This window comes from Acanthochromis polyacanthus, chromosome 8 (assembly GCF_021347895.1).
Source record: "Acanthochromis polyacanthus isolate Apoly-LR-REF ecotype Palm Island chromosome 8, KAUST_Apoly_ChrSc, whole genome shotgun sequence".
Taxonomy (NCBI): Eukaryota; Metazoa; Chordata; class Actinopteri; family Pomacentridae; genus Acanthochromis; species Acanthochromis polyacanthus.
Genome location: NC_067120.1, coordinates 17099176 through 17118676, shown reverse-complemented (window position 1 = coordinate 17118676; position 19501 = coordinate 17099176). Strand labels below are relative to the sequence as shown.

Here is a 19501-nt window from a genome sequence, read left to right as displayed (position 1 = left end):
GTGATATGCGACCATGTTGCATGGCCATCTGCTCTATATAACCATAAACAAACGCAGGCAGGCCAGCTTCACAGTACCATTTCCAAGAGGTCTAGGCTGGATAAATGTATTCATGCTTTGGTCTCTGGGTAGATGCTGTAGAGATACAGTATGCCCTAGAAACAGGCCACGGTTATGCAATAGCATTCATAATTCATTCCACAAACACAATATGGAGGCCGCTCTGTCCCATATGCAAACACATGGCCAGATTAAGGAGCGAGTAGCCAAAGGGGACAGAGGGCATTCTGAACTGTTAGTGAAGCCACTGACTGACTGTCTGTCTCAATGAGAGCTTGTCTGTGACAGGCCTAAATAGGCCAGGTTTTACTGCTGGAGGGACGTCTGCTATATTTTGCACCTAGTGTCTAAATCAGTTACATGGCAGCAAAGAGACAAACTGATACACCGAGGGAGTTTTTACAGCATCACTGCCAGACATAAACACATATAGTACGCAGGTATATACTTGTGCTATTTTCCTATACGTTGTAAACCACTGACAACAACAAACATTATCTGCTTTTAAAACAAGTGGTTGATTGAGGTTTTTCGATGAAGTAAAGCTGAGCAACAATATGTAAAATCGCATCCAAAGAGTCAAAATGAGCACCTCTTTTTGAATACAATACACTTTCAGAAGCTCATTCCATAAACTACAGAAAAAAAACGTGTGTGGCAACAGATGAAAATAGGGCTGTTCAACTGAAATAGCTCCAAAAGTTTATAGTGCTACATCAGTTATAATTGAGCTATAATAATTTTATTGTACGCAACTCTAGGTCAAATAACAAAAAAAAGATATCAGTATTTTTTTCCAATAATCTTCCACTATCACTCACAATAGCGGGAGCTAAAACGCCTTAAGATGTTGAGTGACTTTGTCAGGTAGGTGGGCTACCAAGAGGGCAGCAACATCAGGCACAAAGTGAAAACTTGATATAGTATCCGTGGTCTTAGGGTCAGATGAGAGGAGGATTTTAATAACATCTGCACATGTAATCAAATTCCTGGCGCATACAGAATTCCAGAGCTGCAGACAGCTATTTACTGTAGCTGGAGGTTGGAGGGTGGGGCCTGGGGTTACAAAGTGCATATGATACAGGCACAGTTGGGGTTGAAGCTACAGCACACAGTGGTCAGGGTGGAGACAGGTATTAAAGCAGATGTTAAAGCTGAACCCAAGCACACACAGGCTCTGGAGAAGCAGAAGCAGGCAGGTTTAGTTAGGAGAGAGGGAGGACTGTTGGAGGGTGGAGGGGGTGATACAGCTGTGGCCTCTGCCAGCAGCATTTGCCCCAGTGACAAAGAAGTGTTTCTGGTGTCCACCCAAAGTCAGCTCTTTGAGAAGAGGAGCAGTGAAGGGGTCCAAAGGGGGAGGCTGCTTGTTTCTCTGTAGTCGGCCAGAAACAATTAATACATCTCTCAATGAGAAAAAGACATGTTAAGTATTTTGTCACTATGGATTGGAGCACTGCTTCCCTCCAGTTCCTTCCACTCCTCTCGGTTTATTTTAACTCAGCATCCAGTTGCACCCACTTTTTCTCTCCCACTTCACTCTGTCCCTCTCATCCTGCTACCTGACTACTTTGGCAGCGATACACAAAATGGCGGTGGGGAGCTGAGAGCTGGAAGGCACAGAGTGGAAGCCATTTTCTAACAGATCCAGGACCAGGCACAGACAGAGTCAAGACTTGCGCTATGCCTAGTGGACAATTAAGATTAGACCGTTAAGTGTTCTCTCTGCATGCGCACTAAAGAATATGTTTGTTTATGCTTCTTAATGTACCGCACTAATAAGCCAATGGGACCACTTGGCCTTTCAAATGGGATAAAAACACAATATCCAGCCATGATGGTTTAATCTAATGCAGGCTCACATTATAATAAGTCTTGGAAAATAGATGTAGACAGAGCAGTTACATGCTTATAACGAATGAAACTTTCACCGCATCTAATTACAGACCCTATCTCATTAAATGAAATGCAAGGCAGTACAATGGCATTACATTATTAAGTAACAACATATTAAATTTACAATACATTATGGTACTTACGATGCTGCTGTGATCGCCAGTCTGTCTGTCCGTGATTTCACTTGTTGGCCAAATTGCTTGTGCCTGTGGCTACATGAAGAGAGAGACAGAGAGAGAAAAACAGAGAGTGAGAATTGTTGAGTCGAAGGGAGAGACAATTTACAGCGACAGACACTGAGAGGAAGAGAAAACAATAGAGAGAAGCAGAAACAGAGAGTGATCAGTTAGAGAGCCGGCAGCAGCAGCAGCAGCAGCAGTGGAGGGCTGTAGGGTCTTTTCTCTGTAGCCTGTTTACTAATAAGCTCGCCCTGCAGTTTTGCCTGGCCAAGGAAACTCATTAGTGGAACATGTAACACACCGCACCCTCTCTGCTGGCCTGTGCACCGTCCAACTCTTACTGCCGCATGCTCACCCAACACCAACACACAAGCTCCGCCGCGGCCTTGGCCTTGCCCAGTAGCACCCACTCGCTGCATACGTGCACACTCGTTGGCACGCCGTTTTACTGAAAGCCTACAGTGTCATGTGCGTGGGTGAAGTGGCGCATCTGCGTGTACTTGTGAGTATAATAAGCGATTTTCTGCACATGCAGCACAGTATGTTCGGATCACACATGAGGGCGCGTACAGGCTGCGCGGCGTTAATGCATGAGACGGCTTTTAACGTGCGCCCGTGCTGGTGTCATGTAGCGTGCATGCGATGCCATTACAATCGTGTGGAGGTGGAATGGGGCGAAGGACAACAGAGGCAGTTAGTCATCATTAGTCAAATCTCAGATTGCAGAAAAACAGAGTGTGACGGAAGATAAAGAGAGATGTGAGGGTTGTCCTCTAGCACACCAAGGAGGACACTGCCAATTAAAGGCCTCCACTCAGTGCGGTGGCGGCTGCTGAAGGGTGATAATTCTGTACAAGGATGCTAATTGCAGCGCGGGACACGGCCTTGCCGGGGAAGGGTCCTTTATATATTGTTTCTAACGTTTGTAATTACAGTGCAGTGCCTTGGAGTGCTGCCAGCACATGTTTATGGGCTCATGAGTAACCCAACTCCTCCAGCCCATGGAGGGAGATTCATGTCCGAGCTGTGCACTCACTGCACTCTGTGTGTGAGTGTGGGTGTGTTGTTTGTGTGTGCATGCATGTTGATGACTCATGAAGCCTGGGCCAGTATGTGCAGAGGGGATAGTCTACAGTATATGTACCACATGGATGGCTGCAAGTACTGGAAGAAAACACAATACGGCTTTAAAAACCAATCTGTGTTATAAAATACTTTTAAAGCTGAAGTTTTAAAGAGCTCCTGTTGGTGAGGTGATTCCTGTTGTATTTTACACAAAACCCTACAACCTTTCGGTCACTCAGCCATGACAGCAGTGTAAGCAAAGAAACCTGAGTATATAAACATTACCAGAGTACTGTATTACACCATGGAAATCAGTACAAACTGAGTCAACCCAACTGAGTAACAAAAGAAAGCCTAAACTGGTGCATTTTTCTAAACGTAGCCAACATAATTTAGCTCGGCGCTGATGAGCAGAATGTAAGTGATGAAGTGGAGGTGAGGTGAGGGAAGGGATTTACAGTATTTTGATAGTTGGAGAGTTGCAGGCAATGCCTTTCAACACTTCCAATTTTACCTCCAAGTGGAACAATGTTGCTGATTCTGCATTTTTCCTTTGACTAAATTGCCTTGGCGACAGCAGAGGCCAAAAGCTGAAGAAATATACGAGTACTGGAAAAGAAAAGTTGAGTGGGTGCAGCGCAGCGTTATCTGGAATATCGCTTTGCCTGGCAGGTACATAAAACAAGTATCTGTCCTGACAATGCGTGCTGAGAGACACTCACACGTGATGCTGTAGACCACAGACTGAAGTTTCTAAAATACATACTGAATACATTAAGTGGTCAAATGACAAAGAAACAATGAGTTTCATTTGAATGACTGAAAATAAAATTGTTGATGGATGAAAGAAATCTGTCTAACGTCCGACAAAGTTGCTCTGAGAAAACTGTTTAAATGCTCAGTTTTCAACAGTGAAACTTTTGTTGTGCATCAAGCACAAAAAATATCCTTGAACAAAGAAAAAAAAACTACTTGAGCCTCAGCTAAAAAGGCCCATGATGTAAAGCAACCGTGTGAAAGTTGCGCAGGTCTTGTTTCAGAACATCGGAAGGAAAAGAGGGATAGATGCAGGAGGGGAAAATCTACATCATCTGTCACCCCCTGAAACTCTCCCCAGTCCAATATTATGTCATTTTGACTGTGCTTACCGTCTCTGTGGAGTTGCTGTGGTTTTTTAGATAAATTACATGTGACACTCCCAGCTGACATCCTGATTAACACAGGGAGAATATAAAACGGCCAGTCCTTAGAAGTCACTGGTGTAATGCACTAATGGCTTCCATGTACAGTGGGAGGGTTGAGGTAAAGCAGATTTACAGACTTCTGTGTTTATGTGCACGTAGCGATACGCATGTTAATGCATCAACACTTGTTTCTCTAATTATAATCTTTATTAAGCCTACGGTATATTATTTCGTTTTAGTGCAAAAATTTCGGCACCGGCACATACGATGCAACACCAAAAACGCGAGTATACAATAAGTGTGAGTCTATGTAACAAAGTCTCGGCCTCTTTGTCCAGCTCTTCTCCTCTCTTTTCAGGCCTGGCCTACTTTCTACTGTACTGTGGTGCTGATCCTGTATGAGTGTGCCACAGCCTGTAGTGGCCACTGTAGATCTACTCATCTGCTCTACCACATTCACAGTACAGGAGGGCAACAGGGAGCCTGGTCAGCTCCTACCGCAGAAACCCGATCTGACTGGACCAGAGGAGATTTGAACCTTGATTTTATAACGGACCAACAACAATTGCTGATTTAAAGCCTGAAGCAGGCGCTGGTGTGATTGACAGAAGTACAGTGAAAATACAAGTGTCGCACAGCTTTTTGGAATGCACTGTGACCTTTAGATGTGCTAGACTGCCAAAGTGGTTGATTTCAAGTTAGCTCCATTTCTTTCCTGTGTGTATTAACCCGCGGCATGGTGTTACTTTTCACCACTTTGTGTAGTCGGTCAGTGAGAATGCCGGAGCTAAATATAAGATGGAACTGCAAAGTCGCCAAACCTGCACAACACATTTTTAACCTGGACTTCCAATTTCATTTTCCTACTTTTTCATCTTTTAAAAAACACAACAAAATATCCTTTTATTAAGATTTAGAAAGCACGGCAGCCTCTGTTACAGCAAGATGGTTTCACATTAAGGATCTACATGTTTGAAGTCGTATTTTATGTAGCATTTATATTGCCCTGTAAACATAAAATATACATTTTTTTGGCAAAAAATCTATATATAGCTACCAATAGACATCTACTAGATTTTTTTTAGTATTCATTAAATACATAGCAAATAAAATGACATTCAATTAGTGAATGCATTCTTTGTGCAGGACTACATATATTTTAGTAAAGGCAGCCTGGTCTGTCCTCCATGTCTATCAAATCCCAAACCCTGACAGTCCTCCCGAGGGCTAAAACATACAATTTAACTTTCATTATGCTCGGTTTCTCAGTTTTATTGTACTTAAAACAGAACACTGAAGCCACTTTAGGAGTGGAAATAAAAAAGGATTCATTATAATGGCAGAAAAAAATATATTTACAGTGAGTGCTGACTTGGAGCTCATTCACCAATCCAATCTGGATTTCATATTAGCCAGGAGGAAATTGGATGGAATTCACAACATCACAGCGAGCTCATAAATGAAACTAAATCACATAATCTTAAATACCAATTTATCCATTTAACAAATGAAGCAGTGTATTGGTGGCTTATTGCTGTGTTGTGCTGGTGAATGACTCATTTTCACTGTGTGTTGCACTAGTAAGAATACACTGAGTACTGGCACATGACCTAAACCACACACTCAACACTTCAAATGTATCTGGCTGAAAAACTCACATCCAGAGGCACTCAGCAGACTTTTTAGTGTTGCTACACGACTCATGACCAGAGGACACATCTGAAGTAATCCGGAGAACAAAATTATCTTTCGTCTCCATTTAGGCAACAGCAACACAGCAGACAGCAATATCACACCCCCCAAATTGTATTGTTCCCATCTGTTAATTCCCTCTGTCAGTGTTGTGTGAAAAGCGATTTTTAATATTAAGTACGATTAACTCAGACATGTGGCAATGCCCCAGGCTGGCAGTTTGTAGGGCTATTTATGCTCATAATATTACTGAAAACACAAAATTTGGAGCAATTACGACTCAAAATTAAATAACTCATGCAGTAATTGCCCTGTGCTTTTTTTTCCTCCACCAGTCTAAAAGGTAAAATTACGTAAATATAAGGTCGAACTAAATTATGAGAATTGTCATATTAATAAATACGCAAAAATGTCCATTGTGGCTATTTAAAAGAATAATAATGAGACATATGCTAGATTTGGATTTTTCCCTTAAAATAGTTTTAAAAAGCCAAAATTGCACTGAACTATATATTGCATCAAAAAATACCCAGAACCGCTCACGAAAATCCAACACACGATCCAGCAACAAGTGGAGGACACAAGCCCAAACTTGCACATGCATCAGTGCATTGTTTTACTGTACACTCTCTCTCTCTCTCTCTCTCACACACACACACACACACACACACTCTCTCTCTTACACACACTCACAGCTAAATATGCTGATCCTGCGTATTCGGCAACTTTTACATTATTCCAAATAAAAACAAAATGCTGTAAAAAGATACATTTGTCATATCATTGATTTATTTAGTTTATGCACTCTGGCATAGTTTTCTTAGATGTGTGCTTATTGGAAAAAAGTCTCTACAAGTGTATATTCTTTGGAACTTGATTGAACCTTTAAATAATTCCTTATTTACAGAAAAAAATAAGGAGTACATTATTTTGCAATATTTTGTCTTTTTTCATCTGTGTACTAAATATGTTAACGTGAAACTCGAATAAATACGAATTAAAACGGACCACAGGTCACCCATGAACAAAAAATTATCGAAACATTTTCTAAAAAGCCTGAATGATAATTAGATATAATAATAATTACTTACAAATATTGTGAACACTGTAGAGCAACAATCCAACACAATCTATGATTTTTTTTCCCATGGTGCTTTTTTGTTCTTTCTTTTTTCAGTTCAAACCTTCAGAAACTTTTGAAGTTTTGCCAGATGGATTTTTTTTTAGCAACTTTACAAAAACATGTTAAACTTAGATAAAACAGTCTCAGAAAAATACTGATTTAAAATAGAATTCCATTAGAAGTTCAGATTTTCTCGTTCAAGTTCAAGGCCACAGTCACGTTCAAGTTTGGGAACTTGTTGTTCTAGCTGTGGCCTGCAGTGTGCTTATGCTCTGCTTTTGCAGTGTATTCAGGCAACAGTGCTATTTATATCAAATTTATAAAACACACTGATTGAAAATAATGAACTATATTAACTGATAAAATATATTAAAAGCCACTTTGACGATTGCATGGATTTAGGTGAACAAACACCTTGAATTGATCTTTTTTTAAAGCCTAAGCACACACACTGCAGGGCAGAAAAGGACAGAAATATGAAAAATGTGTTCCTTTTGTTAAAATGTATTATTATATATCAACAGATTCAAAGAAAATTCATATTTATGCGTATGGATATGGATGTTTCATTATGTGCTCATATTTGTATTTGTATTTGTGTGTGTGTGTGTGTGTGTGTGTGTGTGTGTCCCATTATGGGCTTTTCTATACAGCTGCATTAAAGCTAAAGTTTGCTTCAGTGCACAACAAGCCTCTCTGTGGGTTCTACAAGGCTGTTGTCCTGCTCAGGTATACTTTTACAGAAAGAGACAACACTGAACTCGCTCACCACCCTGCCATCTGCCTCTCAACATGCAACCTTCCCCTGGACTTTTGCCATCCACTGCCAAAAAGGCCTTAGGGGTGGAGTAGCATGATACTCTGCCAGCCAAAGCCATGTGTTCACAGCTAGTTAAGCAGAGCTCATATTCATGTGAATGAATACAACCGTTAATGTATAGAAAAGCTCGACCTAAATCTTGAATCACCTGGAAACTTTGAGCAATATCAGGTTGGCTTTGCCCTTCAAAAAAAAGTCCTCACTGCTACAGACCCTGACAAGCAGTCTAACATCTGAGCACACATCAGAAAAACCAAACCACAATATGGCCCAGGGAGGGAAGATTTCCTTCTAAAAACTGCAAATTTGCCACATTTATGAAAGAAGATATTTGAAAATAGTGAATGCTGTAGTATTTGGTAACACAATACTACAAGCTAAATATTATGAATAGAACTGGGGATTGTAATTTACCACATCAATGTCTCATACACATATGTAACTCAGATTTTCCATTATTTTGATCAAATTAACCATTAACTACCTAAGCTGAAGGAAATTAGTATTTTGTTCAAAATAACTTCGCTAAAGTCAAATTTACAAGCATTCATAAAACATTTTTGCTTTTGCGGAATTGTTTTATGACCGTTTACCCAGATTAATTGCTCTTAAATGTTTTTTTTCTTCCTTCAAATAAAAACAAGCGGGCGTTTTCATGTGTATCAGTGTAATTACAAAAGCATTTTCAAGAAGCTTGAATGCACTTGTCACAAAATGTTATTATGTAAAAGCATAAAACCTGTAAAATCCCGCCTTCACAGATGTAAGATGTAGATCCACATACACACACAGAAAATATGTGATTAACATTACGATTATGTATACATAAGCAAAGTGACTGGTAAGTGTTCGGCTGTTTTATATTTAGTGTCTATTCGTCTTAAACGAAAAAGAAGTTTGGCAAATCCTACCCGCAAATCCTCAAATTCAAAGAAATGCTACATTTTACCGAATATTCTCGTAGAAATTCAGCCGACATTCACGCTATAAAAATTGCGAAACTGATCAAAACGATCAGTACACCACGTACTTCTCTTCATATAGTGCATACAAAGCCCGGACCGCATCACTCCTATGAAATACCTCCACAACTGTGGCCTTCCACTCATCCACTGATTACCACGAAGCAGGATTATCCCACTAGCAATCAAAGTGCTATTTATGGCTTATGTTTTTGCATTGCAAATTATGAATCGGGTTTCTGCAGGAATGTTGCAGGAAAGTTAGCAAAAAATGTTCTTAAAGTTAAAGGAGCAGTCGCTGATGTTGGGATATGTGCTATTGTATGTGTTTCTGAGCTACATGTGCACGAAGGGTTTTGGATTTAGATGTACAAATGCACGCTCAGGTGAAAAGAAACTTTGTGCAAGAACCCCAACTGCATCACATGTTTATTTGAACAGCGAGCCTGTTAAACACTGGAAGCCTAAAATGTAAATACACGGATAAACTTCCTCCGAAACCACGCAAGCACACACACACACACACACACACACACACACACTCACAGGAGCAGATATTACTCACCAATTTTTGAGAGGAAAGATGGTAAATGTCCGGTCGAGATGTGAATTTCGGCAGGTCTTCCCGCTTTGATCCATATCTCTGTCAAGAAGAGGAGAAAGCCATAAGAGCCCGTTTGGTGCTTCTTGCAAGACCCAGTGATTTCCCTCAGACTGTCCCGTTCAGAGCCGTGCCTCAGCCTCAGCTCCTGCCTGAGCGCCCGGGTCGGTCTCACCTCCAGACTCACTCTCCTCTTTCAGCCTCACAGTCTCAGCCCCAAGCTCAAGGCTGCCCGGCTTCCCTGCCACCAGCTGGGTCCAGGCCTGGTGAGGCCTGAAACAATAGGAGGCCATGAGGCTGTCTGCAAGGCTCCAGCTAAGCCCGTCTGCTAGTTAACAAGTCTTTGAATGAGGAATGTTAGCAAACAGACAAACAGCATGTCTGATGCATGCAAATAGCACAACCAGTCCAGTCACAGCCTTGGCTGAGCACATGAATAATTCAGCAGTCTATATGCTGGTCTCCCACATTACTCCCTCCCTCTTCCCGAATGAAATGCCTTCACTAGAATAAGTGTGGCAAAGTATTCAAACCTCTGTCTTACCAACAGCTTCGGTCACAACATCAGTTTTCATACTTCATACACACATGCAATAACAGCACAAATCGGTCATGTAGAGACACAACATGCGGGGCTACAGCTGACATTTTACATTTTACAATTTTTTTCTCCTCTCATTGCCTTTTAATGTCTTTTGTTTGCAGCTGGCACCTGTCCCAGAAAGAGCTCCGGCTCAGCACACCACTCATTCCCGTGTTAGGAGAGCGAGTCGGTGTGAAAGAGAGAGAACAAGGGTGAGAGAGAGACACAGAGAGACAGCGAAAGAGAGGACATGGAAGGGAAATAGAAGGAGCAACAGAGAGTAAAGACGTAGAAGGTGCGGTACTTCACGCCGGTCACTGGCGCTGATCGCGGACATTTCTTTAAAACACATATGTGCACTGCGGTTAGACGCTGGTCACATTCTCTGATTGTCATCCACAGTGGTCATCCAGACCACGAGACCACCACAAGCAGGTTACCCGTCAGAAATGGCACCCTGGCACTCCAGGTGGATCAAGGCCCATCACACTGAGAAACGCCACCTTGACAAATTTCCATCCAAAAAGAGAGAAACCAAATAAATACTACTAGAAACCCACCAGCAAAGAAAAAAAAACAGGAAGACGCAGTACATTTTTAGAAAATAAATTACAGGAAAACAGATGAAACAGTGCCAAAATCCAAAGGGGTGCAAAAATCAATGCGGCAAAAGTAAGAAAAGGCCCCTAAAAAGCAACTTGTTGCCAGGTTTTGCAGAGCTGCTGTGCAGCTAGTTGGAGGCAGAGGGTTAAAATCCAGCCAGTAGTGAGTGAAAAAAAGCTCCGTCTATGGAAGGGCGGGCTGTGGGGAGGCCCTGACTGTAGAAATAGCAGCAGACTTTTTTTCTTTTTTTTTTTCCCTCGTAGAGCTTAAGTCTCCCCCTTGCGTGTGGCTGGAGCAGAAAGAGGGGAGCAACCGAAACAGAGAGAGAAAAAGAAGAGGGAGAGAGAGAGGACGAGAGGAGGAGACAGCGAGCACACAGTGAAGGAGAGAAAAGCTCCACTGATGATGAAATAGGAGGTGCAGCGGAGCGCGCGAACCAGTCACTTTTTCATCACATGTCCAACACGGCCAAGAACTGTATTTGCACTGGAGACGGGGGAAGAGGAGGGAGGAAGGGAGGGAGCATAAGATGGGTGGGAGACGGAGACACAGAAGGAAGAGAGAGAGAGAGAGAGAGAGAGGGAGAGTGGGAGGGAGGAAAGCACTAAATGTGGGAGGGGTGGAGGAAGAAGAATGACACAGAAATCCACTCCTCCAGCAGTGCGCAGACGCAGTGCTCACACTCACACGCCATACTGGGATACACTATACAGTACCTCATCAACTATATCAACTAGTGAAAAGAAAAGCAGGGAAAAAGGGGGAAATACACAGTCATTCAGAGTGGACTGCCCTGCTGAAAGATCCTTGAAATATGCAACACTTCTGAGAGCATTGCTGAATTATTAACCTGATCTCTTACTGTAGTGGAGCTCTTGTCGCTCCAGCAGACTTGGGAGCACACACTGAGAGGAGCACACACACTCTCGGAGTGCATTAACTCTTTGGCATGCCACGGTGACGAGCGTGAACGCGTACAATAGATCGGACACACACACACACACACCGTAATGCATAGGGGAAAAGAAAAGTGCAGAGAGTGTTAAATTCTCTAACATGTGGCAAAGAACGGCGAGCTAGGACCCTCCTCCTCCTCGCCCGGGCTCTGTCACAAAGCAGAGCCGAACGCTGAAGCTGAACCCTTGCAGCTATTTTGGCACAAAGTCAAAAGGCTGATAAGCATTTCTGGGTGAGACTCGGCTGCTTTTCCTCGAGGAAAAACAGCTGCCACTTGCCCGGTATTCAACATTCAACAGTTCAGAGAAAAAAATTAGTGAAACCCCCCCAGAGATGCTGATCTGTCCCTTTTTAAAATAGAGTAGAGGAAGGAAAAAAAAGACAGACAACATGACGATCTAGATAATTTGTTCAAACCAAATCCATGCAGTGATTTACATGAAGTGAGTCAGAGAGGGAAGTGGAGGGGGAGACCTAAACAACAGGGCTGTTTCCACCATCTTAGATTGTATTGATTATTCTCACACACGCTAGCTCTCTTTCTCTCCCCTTCTGTCCCTCCCTCCCTCTTTCTGTCTGTTCTGCCACCTTCTCTACTCGGCGATCAGCATTTGGCTTTTTCCATTTGTGGCAGATTACTGTAACGCTATTGTACAACAACTTCCTGCCTCTTTTGGCTCTGGTTCTAAAAACTGCAAAGGCAGAGCTCGTGGCTTTAACTTTTTCCCCTCGGCCTTGAACGACAGGAGCTCTATGAGGGAAGAAAAGGAGGAAGGGGATATGTAAAGTGTATCTGTTACTGAGGAACTATTTTGATTTCATTTCTGCTTTATAAACTGCTGAGAATTAAAGAGGGCAAGAGGGGACTACATGCCTAAGCAGAGACAATGAGAGAAAAAAGGTGGGGGTGAAACTTTTCTTTACTTTTACTCTGTGAAAACTTTCTGTCGGTTTTTGGAGTGCACTGCATTATTAGTGGGGCTCACGCTCACTCACATTTGTCTAACATGGCTGCTTCTGCTTCAGGCTGCACAGTTTGTGAGGGCTGCTTTCATAGCTCGGCCACCACCCCGTTCCTCTCCGGCTTTCTTCCTCACTACAGCAGCACACAGACTGGACTCCACAAAAACTATTCTCCCCTCTGTGCTCCTCTTTGCTCGGCAGGTTTCAGTAAAAAAAAAAACACAGGTGGCTAAAGACGTTGTGCAGACAGTGAGGGGAAAATTCGAGCTTTATTTACACTAACAAAGTTCAGAAAACGGTTGGGCTGCGATTTATTTGTTCTCGTAGTTCTCTTGCCCTAAATGAGATACGAGCTCAGTCGAGGCGTCTACATTGGCACGAGCTATAGAATCCTATTAGAAGGAGTGCAGTTATACGTCACATCTCACCATGTGTTTCAGCCAATTGAGAAACCCATGACTTCATTACGGTTTCAATGTATAAAGCTGCCATGTCTATACATTAAGAAGCCTAATTCTGGGAATAACTTGGATCATGAAACAAAACATGTGAGAACTCTAAGGATTAAATGTGGATGTTTTAGAGAGGCATACTTTGTGAATTTATGCTTAGTGTGCAGACTAAACTTTTGAGGGAACAGTTTTGGTTTTGGGGTTTGGTGCCAACTCTTACCTCTGTGCACCTCTACACTGTTCCTCTGTTTTGTTCAGCAATTCCTTATCGTGTCTTAATTTTGCAGTTTTGCAAATCATCGTAATTTAAAAAAAACAGACTTTTTAAAGTGACTAAATCAACAGCTGAAGGGCACGAAGTTGAAGCAGCGCAAGCACCTTCAATAGTTTTGCTTTGTCTTACTACTCCCGATATTTTTCTTCCGATTAAATGATCGAAAAAAGACGAACATTTGATGAATCCTCACAGTAACACAAAAATGTAGCTGCTCTTAAATTTACATAATTAAAAGAAGTAGGTGAAGGACAGCCTTTCCTCTGCAGCACGTGCCTGCTACATGTGGGTGCTACAAAAATCAGTCAATCAGGCCAATTGATAATGCGATGTGAAACAAAATGGCAGATGGCGCCATGTTATAGACTCTGCTCCACACCATTTGACAATGATTTTTAGAAACAAAAACATTGCAAGCTGCAAAACAGTTTGTGGATTTAGCCAAAAAGCATCAGATAACTAATGAAATCTGTAATATTCAAAAATCTAATCCTTTGTATCTTTGAGAAAAATGCAAAAAGCACATTGAGAATCATTTGCAGAGGACTAAACATGTTTTTTTTAAAAAAAGGTTAAAATAAACAAAGTGAAAAAAATATCTATATAAATGCAGTGCATATGTATGGAATTTCTGGAAAAAATAATTAGATTTATCTTCCCAAAATAATTTGCTGCATATCAGTGCCTTGAATAAACTGTCAGTCTCATGTCGATTATGCTAATGACCATGCTGTGGTCTTTAGCAGCGAGGAAAACACAGTGAACACATATTTGGGTGTTTTAAAAGGCATTCGTCTGTCGTGGGGAAACATTATGCATCAGATGTGAGTTCAGATATGTGGACAGGATGATGACATATTAAAAAGACACAGTTTTTCTGGAAGTCTCTTTCCCAATACTGAAGGAAAGAGTAGCAGTAATATGGGAGTGAAGTGGGCAGGGGATCCACAAAGACAAACAATATTTGCACTTAGGCATTTGCAAACATCAAGGAGGCATTAGGAAGTTTGCGGGGGGAGTGAGAGAGGGATTTCTCAGTGCTTGGTCAGCAACCACTGCTACATCAACATCGAGACATGATATGTGGCATATAAAAACACATAGATATTCTAATGGACTTAGTCAAGGGGATAAAAGCTAACCACAAAGTATCCCTTCAATACCAGGAAGACTTTATACTCTCCAGGAGCAGGAGCAGAGTCTATGAGGTGGTCTTGCTTAAGCCCTGCACGTGTCTAAACAACTTCTCTATTACACCCGAGACCTTTGAGGGCACTCCCCATCGAGCAGGGAACAAAGGCCATGACCCCGAGGTCAAAAGTGTTACATGGGAGGCCAAGCGAGTCCATTGAATGTTCCACTGCTGTTTGCTTTAAGAAGGTAAAGATTACTAACACATTAACTAATGCCGATTAGGGGGTTATCCCTCATGGGACTGAGGTCCCAGGGCAGCACATCACATCTTATTAACACAGCCTGACCTCTGACCCCGCTAGTCACCTTAGGCAGTCGACTGTGACCGCCACTTTCTCCTCCGTCTGACACATCCACACTTGCGCACACAGACAAGGAATGAAGGGAATCACTGCAAGGTGCACCACAGCTTGAACAAAATTATTGCTGTCTGAACAAACATAAATAAATGATTCCGTTTTATAACTGCACAGTATTTGCAGCTGCAATGCACTCAGGTTCAAAAATGAAAGACTCGCATTAGCAGGCTGTGCATCATCCGTGTACGAACATTTGAAATGAGTATAACTTTCTCACTAAACATGATTAATTTAAATGCATTTTTTTGAAGGCCTCCGACTTAAAAGAACGTGTTCGATTGAAGCTCATAAAATGGATGCATGTGCAATAAAGTTCTCACTACAAAATGGTGGACACAAGACATGCGCAGTAGTGATGTTCTATATATATTAAATGATGATAATAGTGATGTCCTGGATAATAAAAGGAGGAGGAAAGGAAGAGTTTCTTCACAAACTCTGTGCTACTCGAACATTACGTTTGCCTCAGCAGAGAGGTGAAAGCAAACTGCCGTGCGGAGCTTACTTAACCCTGCGTGTCCAGGAAAAGCAAGTCAGAAAAAAGTTATTATGAAACATAATTCGCATTCGCAATTTTTTTAAAAATTTCTGCTTGTAATCAGATCATTTACAGCTCTCTCTGAAATGAAATGCAACATCAGTTCAGTGAGCACAGAACACAGAAGAGTTTAAGGCTGGTGTGTGTTTCCAAGATCAAGGTCATGTTCAAGTTTTTCCACAAGTTATGTTCACATATAACACCTCTAGATATTACAGCTAAGCCCATATTTGATGATGCATAATTAAAACAGTAGTAGAATGCATTTTGGTATTTGAAGACAAAACGTCCATGTATTAGGTTTATCCCATTTAGTGAAATATGTTCTGGTTTTGGATTAAAAAGCTTCTGGTTGCTTTCGTATTAAACGCTGAGCTAATTTATCATATAAAACAAACAAATATACAAAAGAAAGAAACTAAAAAAATCTAAACAATAATTTTAGCAAAAATGTAGAATATTTAACTCTAATTTAATTCATTGTTGTAAAATACATAGCTCGATTTTCTTCCACTTTAGCTTCCTTATTAGGTGAAAGAGCAACTTATTGTTAAAACTAAAATGTCAATGATACAGATTTTATTTTGACAAATATCTAATAATGTATTAAATATATAGGTTTAGTGCTATAAAACAAACCTAATTTTCATTGTCTTTCTATTATGTTAATTTTTGCTTCTGCAAAAAATTATAATTACACCGTAGCACATATACAACTTTGTTAAAAATTCTTTGCCTGTTAAAAATCACACACTAACATTTTACTAAGATTCATGGAAAACTATACCTAACAAAACAGTTTATTATGAACTTTCTAAAGTTAAGGGATTTCAATCACAGCAAACTACAGACACAAGTTAAGTTTTTGAAGATAAATCTCTGATAAAACTGAAAACAGAATTTTAGCTTTCCGATTTCGATTTTAAATATTACACTTTATGGAGTTATAAATATCTATTTTTTCCCATAATCATACGGTGGAACATTTTAAAACAATGCATATTTTTAATCACTTCATTGCTTATAAACGCAGTTATCATTTGATTTATTTGTATTTATTTCTGTTGAAATATTGTTAAATCAACTTCAGTTGAAGTGTTGTCTTATGTTAAAAAGCAAAGCAGAACACTGATTTTTATATGTGCCAAGCATCTCTCAGTTAGCTTTTGATCTAGTGCCTTCGTGTTAAACAAATCAAACACATCAGAAGAATTCTTGAGGTGTGTTTTAGATAATTTAAAAGTCATATTTGAAAGAAAGAGAATTTGTGGATACATCATGTACACATGTTCAATTCATCTTAACAAGAATAAAGGAATAAAGACTTCTTTTAAAAGCAGGAATTAACTCACCTCACTGTTTCTCACAGGATTCGGAAGGAAGAAAAGGAGGAAGAGAGACACAGGGAGAAAAAGAGCAAAGGAGAGTTTATCCTGGGAATACGCTGGAAATTATGGACCTATTCGATATCAGACCTCAGAGTGGACAACCTATCCTAGGAGGGACGCGCCCTAACTGTAACTAACAACCACTTCTGGCAACCCCTCAACAGCCAGACATATTGTCCTGGATCAGGTCCGCTTTCATATGGCAGCCTCGAACGAGGGCAGCTCAGGCAGGAAATCCACCTACGGCATCAGTAATTTTAGGAATGGAACTTTTGATAACAATGCATTAAAAGTAAATTAAAGCAATTTCTTTAGGTTAATGCTTGAACTGTAAACTGTGACCACTTCAACATTTTGCTTATCAAACTTTAAACATGTTAAGCTGATATGAACAAGAGAAAATAAATATACTAGGATTTTCAGATTACACAGTGGATCCTGCACATATCTTTAATTTTTTTTAAATATTACTATTAATTACTTGAATGTTTCCACGTACTTTTTTGCTATGCTGATTTAACTTCACTGTAAAAGTCTGAAGATGTCAATACTACATCACAGCAGAAGCATAGCACATGGTTTCAATGAATTTATAAGAAATATGAACTTAAAAATGACGAAAATATTCAGATTGAAAGCTCTTTTTCGTGATTCTATATTAATTGTAATACTAATGGTATTATGGAAATCACAAGAGAAAAACTGGGTATCATTTTAGAGTCATATCACTGAGTGTAATCTAGTGTCAGAGAAACTGCACTGTGAGAATACTGATCTACGGCACTAAGTTAACTGAGGTGCCGGGACAAATTCTCAAAATTCAATGACATGTAATGATAATAATATAAAGTACATTCTCCTTCTCTGTTCACTCGACTAGCTGTGTCAGACTTTTACATACCTGAACTCTCCCATTGCAGTTTCCCCCTGGGGGCTGCTAGTACCTACTTTAAACAGCTTTGGCCATTTCGTTTTTATCCTTCCTCATCACTAAGCCAGGGGTGTGCAGTCCTGGCATTTTAGGGGCCACGTCACAACGCCTGTGTCTGCGCCGCCGGGCTGCAAGGAGTCCAGCAGCCGAGCCATACGCACTCAGCGGTTCGCTGCCTCAACCAACACTTTATGTGTTCTGTTCTGTTATCTCACACACTCCGTCTGGCATCCTTACTCTACTGAGGACAGCAAAACACGCACCTAATACACTTTATCCAATTCATAAACGTGCTCTCCTCCTTCCCCCTGAGCCTGCAGCCCCTGAGTCACTCCACAGCACTTTCTAACTTCTGATTATAACTGTGATATTAGCTTAGGTGTACAACAGCTTCACTGGAAGACAACAAGTAAGGAAGGAAATATTCCAGACAATTGCCCAATTCCCTATTCAGCAATGCCATTTAACGAGCTTCATATCTGTTTCTTTGCAGAGCTAAAAATATGTGGGACTCCTTTCCAAGGCACACTGCCCTGATATAGATTTTTGAAAGTGTCACAAATGAAAACACTGATTACACAGATTCCACATCCTATAATTCATATGTGTAATGTTATTAACAGATGGATATTCATTTATGTGGGAGAAAAGAAGCGCTTCACTGGATAGCTGCATAAACAGAGGTTATATACTCCATGGGCTATTTCTGCAAATTTACTAGCTCTTTCAATTCCTGCAAAAAAATATTTTAATAATATCAAAATAATATGTGTTTCAGGCATGCTTCACTTTTCAGAGAAAACAAACCTCATGCCAACATGATATATGTCTAAAACTATACACTGCACCTTTCATTAAATAAAAAAAGTCTTCCCTTTTGTACTTCTTTCATGTCCATATTTGCAGTATGTAGACACTCAATTTAATGACAATTTATTTTAAAGAGACATTTCTGTATGTTGCAGTGCATAAACATTGTTTCGTGCACTGGCTTTAAGCAGACAAATTAGTTCGTACAGATACAGTGACTTATTCTATTACTCTCTGGTATCTCTGTGGCCATTAGAGGAGTGTGCAAAGGCAATAAAGAGCTTGGTCATCTGAGGACAAGCACGTTGTATTAAGGGGTTGCTTCCATAAGCCTGGACCTTTGTGTGTACGCAGATGTTCTTTATGTAATCCTGTGTGCTGACAACTGGTTGGTGTGTATCCTGGATGTACTGGGATACAGCAAGGGAATGTGTACTTGAAGTTGTATAAATATTTTGTGTCATATGTTGTAGTGTTTTTCCTGGAAAAGCTAAAAGTTGTGTGATTTTTAATATAAATAACATTTGAGTTGTATTTCAGGGTAAATGTGTGTTTGTGTGTGTGTGTGTGTGGGGGGGGGGATATTATTATTACTGCTATCGTTGCCATTATAATCATTATTGTAATATTTTTGCAGGAGGAGCAGCCATGTTTCTCATGATTATGGTCACAGACACTTAAAAAGGTAAACACTCCAGTTGACTGATGGTAAATTATTACAATGCTACTCTGTGATTCAGGATCCCTCTGTGCATGCTCTCCTTATGCTGAAGTGAGCAGACACTGATGGTGTGGAACATCCTCCGGCCCGCCCATCGCCATCATCATCATCAGCCTAAAGGTGTGGACAGCATGCGGGAAACTGCAGCC

At 40.7% G+C, this 19501-nt stretch overlaps 1 protein-coding gene and 1 long non-coding RNA gene across 3 annotated transcripts in view; one reads left to right on the top strand and one right to left on the bottom strand.

Moving 5' to 3' along the window:
• The window catches only part of pparab (peroxisome proliferator-activated receptor alpha b), a 62579-nt gene extending 51334 nt beyond the window's left edge, over window positions 1-11245 (bottom strand). For both annotated transcript variants that reach the window (XM_022206528.2, XM_022206530.2), the window contains exons 1-2: window positions 9544-11245; window positions 2097-2165 (exon numbers count right to left, since the gene is read on the bottom strand). The gene's annotated coding sequence lies outside the window, so the exon portion shown is untranslated. The remainder of the gene's footprint in view (window positions 1-2096; window positions 2166-9543) is intronic.
• Window positions 11246-12006: 761 nt separating this feature from the next.
• LOC110959609 (uncharacterized) lies at window positions 12007-19165 on the top strand. Its single transcript, XR_002596240.2, has 2 exons — window positions 12007-12623; window positions 16872-19165. It is a non-coding gene; the product is annotated as an uncharacterized LOC110959609 (long non-coding RNA).
• The last annotated feature ends 336 nt before the right edge of the window (window positions 19166-19501 follow it).